The 10,780-nt window shown below is 41.0% G+C and overlaps 1 pseudogene; it reads right to left on the bottom strand.

Moving 5' to 3' along the window:
* Positions 1-1,752: 1,752 nt before the first annotated feature.
* LOC111968376 (E3 ubiquitin/ISG15 ligase TRIM25-like) lies at positions 1,753-6,163 on the bottom strand (annotated as a pseudogene).
* Between the last annotated feature and the right edge of the window lie 4,617 nt (positions 6,164-10,780).

Genomic DNA, 10,780 nt, shown 5'->3' on the forward strand with positions numbered 1-10,780 from the left:
GTTGAACAGAGGCTGTGTATGTTTTGGTTCTACAAAGCTGTTGTGTCCATCATAACATTCAACAATCAATTAATTGCAGTCATTCTTGCACCATGCGATCAAATATCAGTTCTTCTCTATGCTCATGATCTATTTCCCTGAGTGCATATGATAGACAGTTGGTCGTCGGAGCACATCTGAGCCGGAGGAGCGTCTATAATCCTGCCGTTGGACTCATTGCGGCCAGCACTAGCGAATGACTAAAATGAACGAGTCACTCAGAATTTTTTTATATTTTTAAACAGACTCTCGAGTCAGTAAAAAGAGTTGTTAAAAAATAACTAATTGTTTGCTAACTGCACATCACTATAGTCCCCCAGTTGGATTAGTCAATCCCAGGTGGCATGGAGCCCAGACTGCTCCTGGCCCTGTGGCCCCAGCCGGAGGAAGGTTGCTCAGAGGCACATTCCATCATGCTGAGAGACCTAGCCATGGGCATGGTGGTGGCCCTAGGACAGAAGCTCTCTGGTGCCGGTCTCAAGGTCCCTCCCCTTTTGGCTCCCTTCTCCCGGGCTGCGGCCGTCACTGCCATCCAGTCGCTTCTGGGGAGAAGGAACTGCTGGAGATGCAAAGTGCAGAATTAATCTGCTCTACAGTGACGGACGAGGTGCAGAGAATTCCGAAGCCCACGCCGCCAAGCCCCTCCCTGTGGAAAACCTTCTGGGCAAGCTTTTGGTAGGTTTCACAGCCCATCGGCTCCACCTGACCCGCATTGCCCCTCCGCTCGCACACACTCAGTGAGTCTTGCACTTCATGCAGAGGCTCACGTCATTCTCAATAAAGAAGCTTGTTTCCTCCCCAACGCAGAGGCCATCCTCATCCCTGTGGCAGAAACTTGCCCCATCTCCTACGCAGAGTTTACTGTGATGCCAGTCTCCACCCCAATGACACCAGGCCACGCCTCCTCTGGGCTACAACAGAGCAGAGAGAAACAGGAAGAGGTAGACAGCAGGGACACCTGCACATTCATTCCAGCTCCAAGGACCAATGTGCTATGCAGCACAATCACACCATAACTTCGTCACAAATGGCCTTTGACCCTAAACATATAAAGGTGTGCAGTTTTTTGTAGAGAGGGTCACGTGTGTTCTCTGTCTGCAGACTGTTGTAGAGGTAACCAATGCAAAGGGAAGGGATCACTGCTGCTACCTCTCTTTCCTACCAAGGTGCATGAATTGAGGAGCAAACTGAAGCTGAAGCGTGTTGGGTTCAACTTTTAGCAGTAGAGGTTACCAATGACAACCTCGGGGGGAAGAGAAGGACAGAGAGGACGTGAAAGCAGATGGGTTACACTGACAGAGAACGAAGCCTTTAGTCTTAAAAGCTTGGTGTAGTAGAGCCCATTAACTGGTCAGTGTTTGAAACCAAAGGCTTTCACCTTCTTGGTATTTACAGAGGTTGTTGCCATCCGACCCAAGAAAGGATCAGTCCGTTGGGTTCTCAAAAGAATGTTCAAGCCAGTGTGCTGCTGTGTCTGCACTGATGAAGAAGCAGCTTTAAGTGTTGTACTTCAAGCGTTGTACTAGAACTCAACTCTTCACAGCTTCACTAATTGGCTACTTTATTCAATTCTTTACTTTTTGCATACATTTGCCTTTATCTTTGACATTTTTATGTTATGTTTCTCTCCTCTGTTGTTTGTTATCTGTGCGGTCTTGAACCACTCCAAACAAGAGGCTGCACTGAGGATAGTAACACAGAAAACACAACAAATCATCGGCTCAGTTTTATTGGACTAGAACAAAAACAACGGTCTCACTTTACAATGTGTCCCTGTTACCAGTGTATTAACATGGTACAGCAGTTACATAGGCAAGTACAGTGTAGCTACACATTTTTGCAAATAATAATAACCAACAGATGTACAGTGAACATGAACCAAAGCTCCACTTCATGAAATGAGCCAATTAACCTCTCATTTATTGCGTAGCAACCAAGTCAAATGACCTCATCCCGATCAAGTACACATGTCTCTTCCCCTGAAATAGTTCAGCAGTGTTGTGCCACCAGACACTGAATAAACTGAACTCAATGATGATTGGACTCTTTCACCTGTCAAGAACTCCTTCCAGTGCATGAATGTCTCATTATGCGTTCATATACACTTGGTTTTGTTCACCCCTCAGTACATGCAAATTAAGCAACTATGCTGTCTGTACTCAATGATATCTGCAATCTTACATCAAACTTCGGCCACAGTGAGTCAATCTTTGTCCTACTGTACATGTATCAACAAGGCCAGCAGACTAATAGCTTTGTCACTGAATAGGTGTCAGTATCTTCAGATGATCCAGCAAATGAACCCAAGATAGAATGGCTGAGTGAATGTGGCCTGGACTCTGTGGAGGGTCATTTTGTCATAGGCGCTGTAGAAGGACAGAGTTCCTGCATTGTGGTCTAGGTGCACTCCTACTCTGGAAGAGCATGGGACAGGGATATCAGTACTGTGATCATTGTGGATGAAACAGCAGCTGGATGGAGTGCAGTCAAACCTCCAAGACTGATCACTACCCCCAAACAAACACTCATTACCATCTCCTTTCCTGCTGATTCCTTTATATGAGACAGCTATACGAACCCAATTCCCGCTCCACTCTACCTCCCAGTAGCAGGCTCCAGACAGAGCCTCTCTACACAGCACCTGCTTTAAGAAGGTAAATATGTCTGAATGATCAGGATATAACTGGACCTTAGAACTAATGGTCACCTTTCTATTTTCCTCAGACAGACACAGGTACTGTTGTGCTGTATTGGGATCCAACGTCAGCTGGCAGGAGTCTGAGAAGATGAAAAATAAAGTGATTAAAATCACTTGATTAAAAGTCTGTGTGTGTGTGTGTGTGTGTGTGTGTGTGTGTGCTCACGCAAGTCCGTGTTTACTCACATTCTAGTCTTGGGCTCAGCAGGGTGGTCAATCTGAACTTGAATCACCATGGAGACAGATAGGCTAGTAAATGCTCTATCACAGGTCCACGTTATTCATGTCCACTATCAAACGTTATACAGGTAACTAGAGGGGAGATGGGCTATTAGAAGATATGGGGATTGGTTGATGAAATGACCAGCCATTCCATTAGATAAACTTTACCCATATCTATACATTCATTTGGTCCTATCACAAATACATGTCATGCAGTTATTTTATGTCTAGTAGTATGTAATGCAGTTAGTTTGAGGTATTATTCTATGCAAAATCTTGAAATGCATTTTACCAACCGTCCCCAGATATCTTGTCCATTTCCTCCTTGTTGTCTTGTTGTGGATCTTTCAGTTCAGAGACTGATGTCTTCAAATGCTTAAAGGAGATACGGCCTGAGATCCAGGAGAGACACAGAGAGACTGGAAACTCTACAGAGAGAAGGAAAAGTATTGAGAAAGTTAGATCTTAATTTAATTCAAGTACATTTAATTGGTAAATTAATCTAAATAGACATTTGGAAATGATTTTGTGAGGTATATCTAAGTTAGTGACGTCACCTAGAGGAAATGGATGTGATCCTCTGTGTGTGAGAGCTACTTCAGCTCAGCATCTCTCCTCCTCAGCAGCTCAGCATCTCTCCTCCTCAGCAGCTCAGCATCTCTCCTCCTCAGCAGCTCAGCATCTCTCCTCCTCAGCAGCTCAGCATCTCTCCTCCTCAGCAGCTCAGCATTTCTCCTCCTCAGCAGCTCAGCATCTCTCCTCCTCAGCTCAGCATCGCTCCTCCTCAGCTCAGCATCGCTCCTCCTCAGCAGCTCAGCATCGCTCCTCCTCAGCTCAGCGACCTCCTGCTCCAGGTGTCCTTCAGCCCGACTCACTTCAGCCTTCTCCTGGGCTCTGATCAACTCCTTTACCTCAGAGCGTCTTCTCTCAATGGAGCGGATCAGCTCAGTAAAGCTCCTCTCACTGTCCTCCACTGCTGCCAGTGCAGAGCGCTGTTTGGACACACAAAAAGAGAGTAGAGGGGTCCATGTCAACCAGCCCATTCACTTAGCTCTCACCAGGACCCCAGACAGACTGGAAATGTATGTATGCATGCGTGTACTGTATGTATGTATATATAATGTAAATATAGATGACCCCAACACACACCTTCCAACACTCACCTTCAGAGAGTCCACAACCTGTCTCAGCTCCTGTATCTCCTTCTCTCTATCCTGGATTTTCTTCTGGGATTCCTGATGTTCTCCCCGAACTGTTTCTGCAGAAAAATAAATCCTATGAAATTCATTTAGCTATTTATTACATTCTACTCTGTATTTCTACAAAAAACTTGAAAATTAAATTTTCCAACTATTTGTATTCAAGCATGTCATGTTTGAAACATGTTATGCCCTGCATGGACTTAATGAGATGCAATGTATTCCTCAAAGATAAATTTAGTCCTAGCAACAGTGATTGAATGTTTATCTACTGTATGTACTTTGACATTTCAGTTGTGTCACAGTAGTAGACAAAACATTTCCTTATAGTTATTATGAGGCAAGGGTAACAAGATTAACTATTATTAGACTATGTTTAAATGCAAATATGTAATATCTAACAGCAGAGTTCCATTCTTACCTGTTTCTCAGTCCTCTGCTGCAGTTGACACTGTATCATGGCCTTTATGTTTATCCATCATACAAAAACAACAAATACACTGCTGATCTGTACGGCAGTAAACCTCCAGTATTTTGTCGTGATGAGAACAGATCTTCTCCTGTAGTTGTGTGGAGGCTTTGACCAGCTTGTGTTTCTTTAAGGGAGCTACTTCATAGTGAGGCTGGAGGTGAGTCTCACAGTAAGAGGCCAGACACACTCTCCTAGTGCAGAAATCACACTCCACATCTCCAGGTCCAACATAATAGTGAGCAGGAGGGGAAGCTTGGGGTTATTCTGTCTTCTTTAGTTTCTCCACCAATTCAGCCAGAAGAGTGTTTTTCCACAGAACGGGCCTGGAGATTAAGCTTTCCTTACACTGGGGGCAGCTGTAGACCACCTTCGAACCATCCTGATCGAAGCAGCCGTTAATACAACCCATACAGTAGCTGTGTCCACAAGCAATAGTCGCTGGATTCTTCAGTAGATCCAGACAGATAGAACAACTGATCGAGTCCATAGCCTCTGTCATTTTCAAACACACACCAACAAACAGCAAGAGTACCAGATAGCTTTAAGTTTCGTTTTCCTTCAAATGTTTCTTCAAATGAGTAGGAGTGGCTTGTGTTCTGTCAACGGTGGCTTCCTGATTCTGTTTGTGAACTCAAATTTAGCTACCAGTTCTGGCCAGCAGAGGGCACAAGTCGCCCGTCACTGTCAGAGTGAACATTCTCGTCAAACTGGCCCTTTGGAGATATGAGAAGTTTTTTGTGAATTTGTTTAGCTCCCAAGATGTAGTGGAAATCGTGAAATCTGTTACTGTGTGAATTAAATTGTCATGTTTGGATTGTTTCATGAGTTCATAAAGAACTACGCATTTTAAACGTTTTAATTGTACTGTAAGTGCTATGGATTTAGTTACAGGGGAACTTTTATTTTGTTCGTCAGACTGCAGATAGTTCAAAGAGGAGCGACACAGGGTGCGCTTCTATCATTTACATTTAGTTGATTAGAATCTGGGTGTGTTTTCCTGTCTTTTATTAACTAGCAAAGTGCAAAGAAATGTTAATTCGGTTTGGGCGTGAGTTTCTGCTTGAATTTGGTTTAAAGGACGATACATTTTTGTTCATTCTTTGAGAATTTGTTTGCAAAATCTCACTGTTTTTTATCTTATATATTATTCTGAATTGAAGACATGTTGTCTTTCTCTGAGTAGTATGTAATGTATCATGTAATACTATTAGTTGAATTGAGAAATCGCATTTCGTTTTTATGGTAGCTCTTCCAAACGTTGGTGGCCAGGATTATCTAATTTATTTACCTAGGCAAGTCAGTTAAGAATACATTCTTATTTACAATGACGGTCTAGTGGGTTAACTGCCTTGTCAGGGACAGAACGACAGATTTTTACCTTGTCAGCTCGGGGATTCCATTTAGCAACCTTTCGGTTACTTGCCCAACGTTCTAACCACTAGGCTATCTGCCCCAATTATCTGGCATCTAAATAATTGCATAACGGTGCAATGTTCATTAAAGTCATAGCCTACTAAGTGGTGACGCAAGGCTCGCTACCTTGACTAGATCCTATAGACGCAGATATTGGAGTCAGATTGATAAATGTCGTTTATTATTATATTCAACATAATTTCCACACTTCTACATAATGGTTGGATAATTTCCATCCACCTACAGTAATATATGCATTATTGTTAAGGAACTGCACATGTTTAATGAAAATCCCTGTATACTACCTGACGATCTCTCAACAAAACAGATTTCAGTTGAAATGTGTTAAGATATTTAGGAAAAAGTCAGCATGCAACTTCAGTCATGCATGTCAGAAATCCACAGTCAAGGGACAATATACTGTATATATATATATATATATATATATATATATATATATATATATATATATATATATATATTATACATACAGTACCAGTCAAAAGTCTGGACACACCTTTATTTTTACCCATTTCTACATTGTAGAATAATAGTGAAGACATCAGAACTATGAAATAACACATATGGAATCATGAAGTAAACAAAAAAAGTGTTAAACAAATCAAAAAATATTTTACATTTGAGATTCTTTAAAGTTGCCACCCTTTGCCTTGATGACAGCTTTGCACACTCTTGGCAATCTCCCAATCAGCTTCATGAGGTAGTCACCTGGAATGCATGTCAATTAACAGGTGTGCCTTGTTAAAAGTTAATTTGTGGAATTTCTTTCCTTTTGAATGCGTTTGAGCCAATCATTTGTGTTGTGACAAGGTAGGGGTGGTATACAGAAGATAGCCCTATTTGGTAAAAGACCAAGTCCATATTATGGCAAGAACAGCTCAAATAAACAATGAGAAACGACAGTCCATCGTTCTTTAAGACATGAAGTTCAGTCGATACGGAAAATGTCAAGAACTTTGAAAGTTTCTTCAAGTGCCGTCGCAAAAACCATAAAGCGCTATGATGAAACTGACTCTCATGAGGACCACCACAGGAAAGGAAGACCCAGAGTTACCTCTGCTGCAGAGGATACATTCAGAGTTAGCAGCCTCGGATTACAGCCCAAATAAATGCCTCACAGAGTTCAAGTAACAGACACATCTCAACATCAACTGTTCAGAGGAGACTGCCTGAATCAGGCCTTCATGGTCGAATTGCTGCGAAGAAACCACAACAAAAGGACACCAATAATAAGAAGAGACTTGCTTGGGCCAAGAAACACGAGCAATGGACATTAGACTGGTGTAAATCTGTCCTTTGTTCTGATGACTCCAAATTTGAGATTTTTGGTTCCAACCGCTCTGTCTTTGTGAGACACAGAGTAGGAAAACGGATGATCTCCGTATGTGTGGTTCCCACCGTGAAGCATGGAGGAGGAGGTGTGGTGGTGATTTGCTGGTGACACTGTCTGTGATTTTTTTAGAATTCAAGGCACACTTAACCAGCATGGCTACCACAGCATTCTGCAGCAATAAGCCATCCCATCTGGTTTGCGCTTAGTGGGACTAACATTTGTTCTTCAACAGGATAACGACCCAAAACATACCTCCAGGCTGTGTAAGGGCTATTTGACCAAGGAGAGTGATGGAATGCTGCATCAGATGACCTGGCCTCCACAATCACCCGACCTCAACCCAATTGAGATGGTTTGGGATGAGTTAGACTGCAGAGTCAAGGAAAAGCAGCCAACAAGTGCTCAGCATATGTGGGAACTCCTTCAAGACTATTGGAAAAGCATTCCAAGTGAAGCTGCTGGAGAGAACGCAAAGAGTGTGCAAAGCTGTCATCAAGGCAAGCGGTGGCTACTTTGAAGAATCTCAAATATAAAATATATTTAGACTTGTTTAACACTTTTTTGGTTACTACATGATTGCATGTATGTTATTTCATAGTTTTGATGTCTTCACTATTATTCTACAATGTAGAAAATACTAAAAATAAAGAAAAATCCTTGAATGAGTAGGTGTGTCCAAACTTTTAACTGGTACTGAAAGTATTCACAGCAATTACAGCTGTGAGTATTTTGGGGTATGTCTCTAAGAGCTTTGCACACCTGGATTGTACAATATGTGCACATTATTATTTTTTAATTCTTCAAGCTCTGTCAAGCTGGTTGTTGATCATTGCTAGACAGCCATTTTCAAGTCTTGCCATAGATTTTCAAGACAATTTAAGTCAAAACTGTAACTAGGCCACTCAGGAACATTCAATGTCATCTTGGTAAGAAACTCTAGTGTATATTTGGCCTTGTGTTTTAGGTTATTGTCCTGCTGAAAGGTAAATTGGTCTCCCAGTGTCTGTTGGAAAGCAGACTGAAACAGGTTTTCCTCTAGGACTTTGCCTGTGCTTAACTCTATTCCGTTTATTTATATCCTAAAAAACTCCCTTTCCAATGACAAGCATACCCATTAGATGCAGCCACCACCATGCTTGAAAATATGTGGTACTCAATGATGTGTTGTGCTTGATTTGCCCCAAACATAACACTTTGTATTCAGGGCATAAAGTTAATTCCTTTCCCACATATTTTGCAGTTTTTCTTTAGTGTCTTATTGCAAACAGGATGCATGTTTTGGAATATATTTTATTATGTACAAGCTTCCTTCTTTTCAGTGTGTTTTAGGCCACTAGATGCAAATCACACACTTAGTCTGTAGCTGACACTCAAATACACTGCACTGAACATAGGCAGAGACCTAGCCAATGAATGTGAATGGTCAATTTATTTTCATTATATCCTTACCTCACAGAAATACAAATGTATGCTTTACCTCGCAGCAAGCATGCCAAAGCCAAAACAGATTGCGAAGAGATAAATGAAAGCATTTTCTTAATCAGTTTTGGCAGGTAATAGTTTCATATGGTAATCCAAATTCGTTCAACCAAACCCAATGGGACTACAAATGCTTCAACTTCTGATACACTGTAACAATATTTCCCTCATACTGTAACACTGTATACATTGTAAAATATAATGCACACTGTAACATTGTAATAGTTTTTGTAACACTGTGCCAGATCGTTTTGCATGACCCGGTGCAAGTGTTGTAAAGTACTTAAGTAAAAATACTTTGAAGTACTACTTAAGTAGTTTTTGGGGGTATCTGTACTTTACTTTACTATTTATACTTTTGACAACTTTTACTTTTACTTCACTACATTCCCAATGAAAGTTATGTACATTTTACTCCATACATTTTCCCTGACACCCAAAAGAACTCGTTACATTTTGACTGCTTAGCAGGACAGAAAATGGTCCAATTCGCAGATTTATCAAGAGAACATCCCTGGTCATCCCTACTGTCTCTCATCTGGCGGAATCACTAAACACAAATGCTTTGTTTTTAAATGATGTCTGAATGTTGGAGTGTGAGCCTGGCTATCCGTAAATAAAATTAAAATAAAATAGTGTCGTCTGGTTTGCTTAATATATGGAATTTAAAATTCTTTGCACTTTTACTTTTGATACTTAAGTATATTTTAGCAACTACATTTACTTTTGATACTTAAGTATATTTAAAACCAAATACTTTTAGACTTTTAATCAAGTAGTATTTTACTGGAGTCATTTTCTATTAAGTTATCTTTATTTTTACTCAAGTATGAGAATTGAGTACTTTTTCCACCACTGCCCGGTGCCCCGGGTGGGTGGAGTTTGCACATTTGAGACATTTCCTAGTGTCCATTTCCTGGTTGCTAAAATTCTTAAAGTTCGCCCCAATTTCAGTTTATGTAAAAATAAGTCATTGTGTAGAGAATCCTTGTACCATCTAAACTGCTGTGAAATATATTTTCCATAGCCAAAAATGGTGTATTTGTACAAAATCAAAGTGAAAGATGCAAAAACAAAACTTAAGAACGGGAAGCATAGAAATAGCTTATAGAGAACAGATCTACCGCTTTTTAGACTTGCTTTCAGTGAGAATGACAGATCTATAACACACATTTGTTTATGAATTTGATCGGGTTGCCCAAAAAGTTAAATATTGTAGCTTTAAGTAAAATCTCCACCCACCCTGGGCCCCATGCCATGCAAAACGTTGCTGAACGTTCATCCTTATGTCAGAACATGGGCTTATGTCGCATTCAAATCAATTGGGAACTTGTAAATCTCTGATTTCCGAGCATTCAAGATAACTGGGAACTCTGTAAAAAACTAACTCAGAGTGGGAAAAATAGTTTTGAACGTTCATTCAACTCGAAATTCCAAGTCGTAAACGCTGTTTTTTTTCTAGAGCCCCGACTTTCCGACCTGAAGATCACTAATGTCATGATTTGACTTTTTTTCGAGTTCCCAGTTGTTTAGAACGCGGCAAGGGACCTCGGTAAAAAACTAGGTCAAATTATGACGTCAGTGATCTTTAGGTTGGAAAGTCAGAACTCTAGAAAGATGCCAGAGTTACTGACTTGGAATTCCAAGTTGGTTGACCGTTCAAAAAAATTTTCCTGTCAGAGTTAGTATTTTTCGAGTTCCCAGTTGTCTTGAATGCTTGGAAGTCAGAGATTTGCCAGTTCCCAGTTGTTTTGAACATGACATAAGCCCATGTTCTGACGTAAGGGTGAACGTTAAGCAACATTTTGCATGGCCTGGTGCCCCGGGTTGGCAACACATTCAAAACGTGCCGTGTTCAAAACAACAGGGAGGTCATATCATGACAAGGTCAAATCATGACCTTA

This window comes from Salvelinus sp. IW2-2015, linkage group LG9, assembly GCF_002910315.2.
Source record: "Salvelinus sp. IW2-2015 linkage group LG9, ASM291031v2, whole genome shotgun sequence".
NCBI lineage: Eukaryota > Metazoa > Chordata > Actinopteri > Salmoniformes > Salmonidae > Salvelinus > Salvelinus sp. IW2-2015.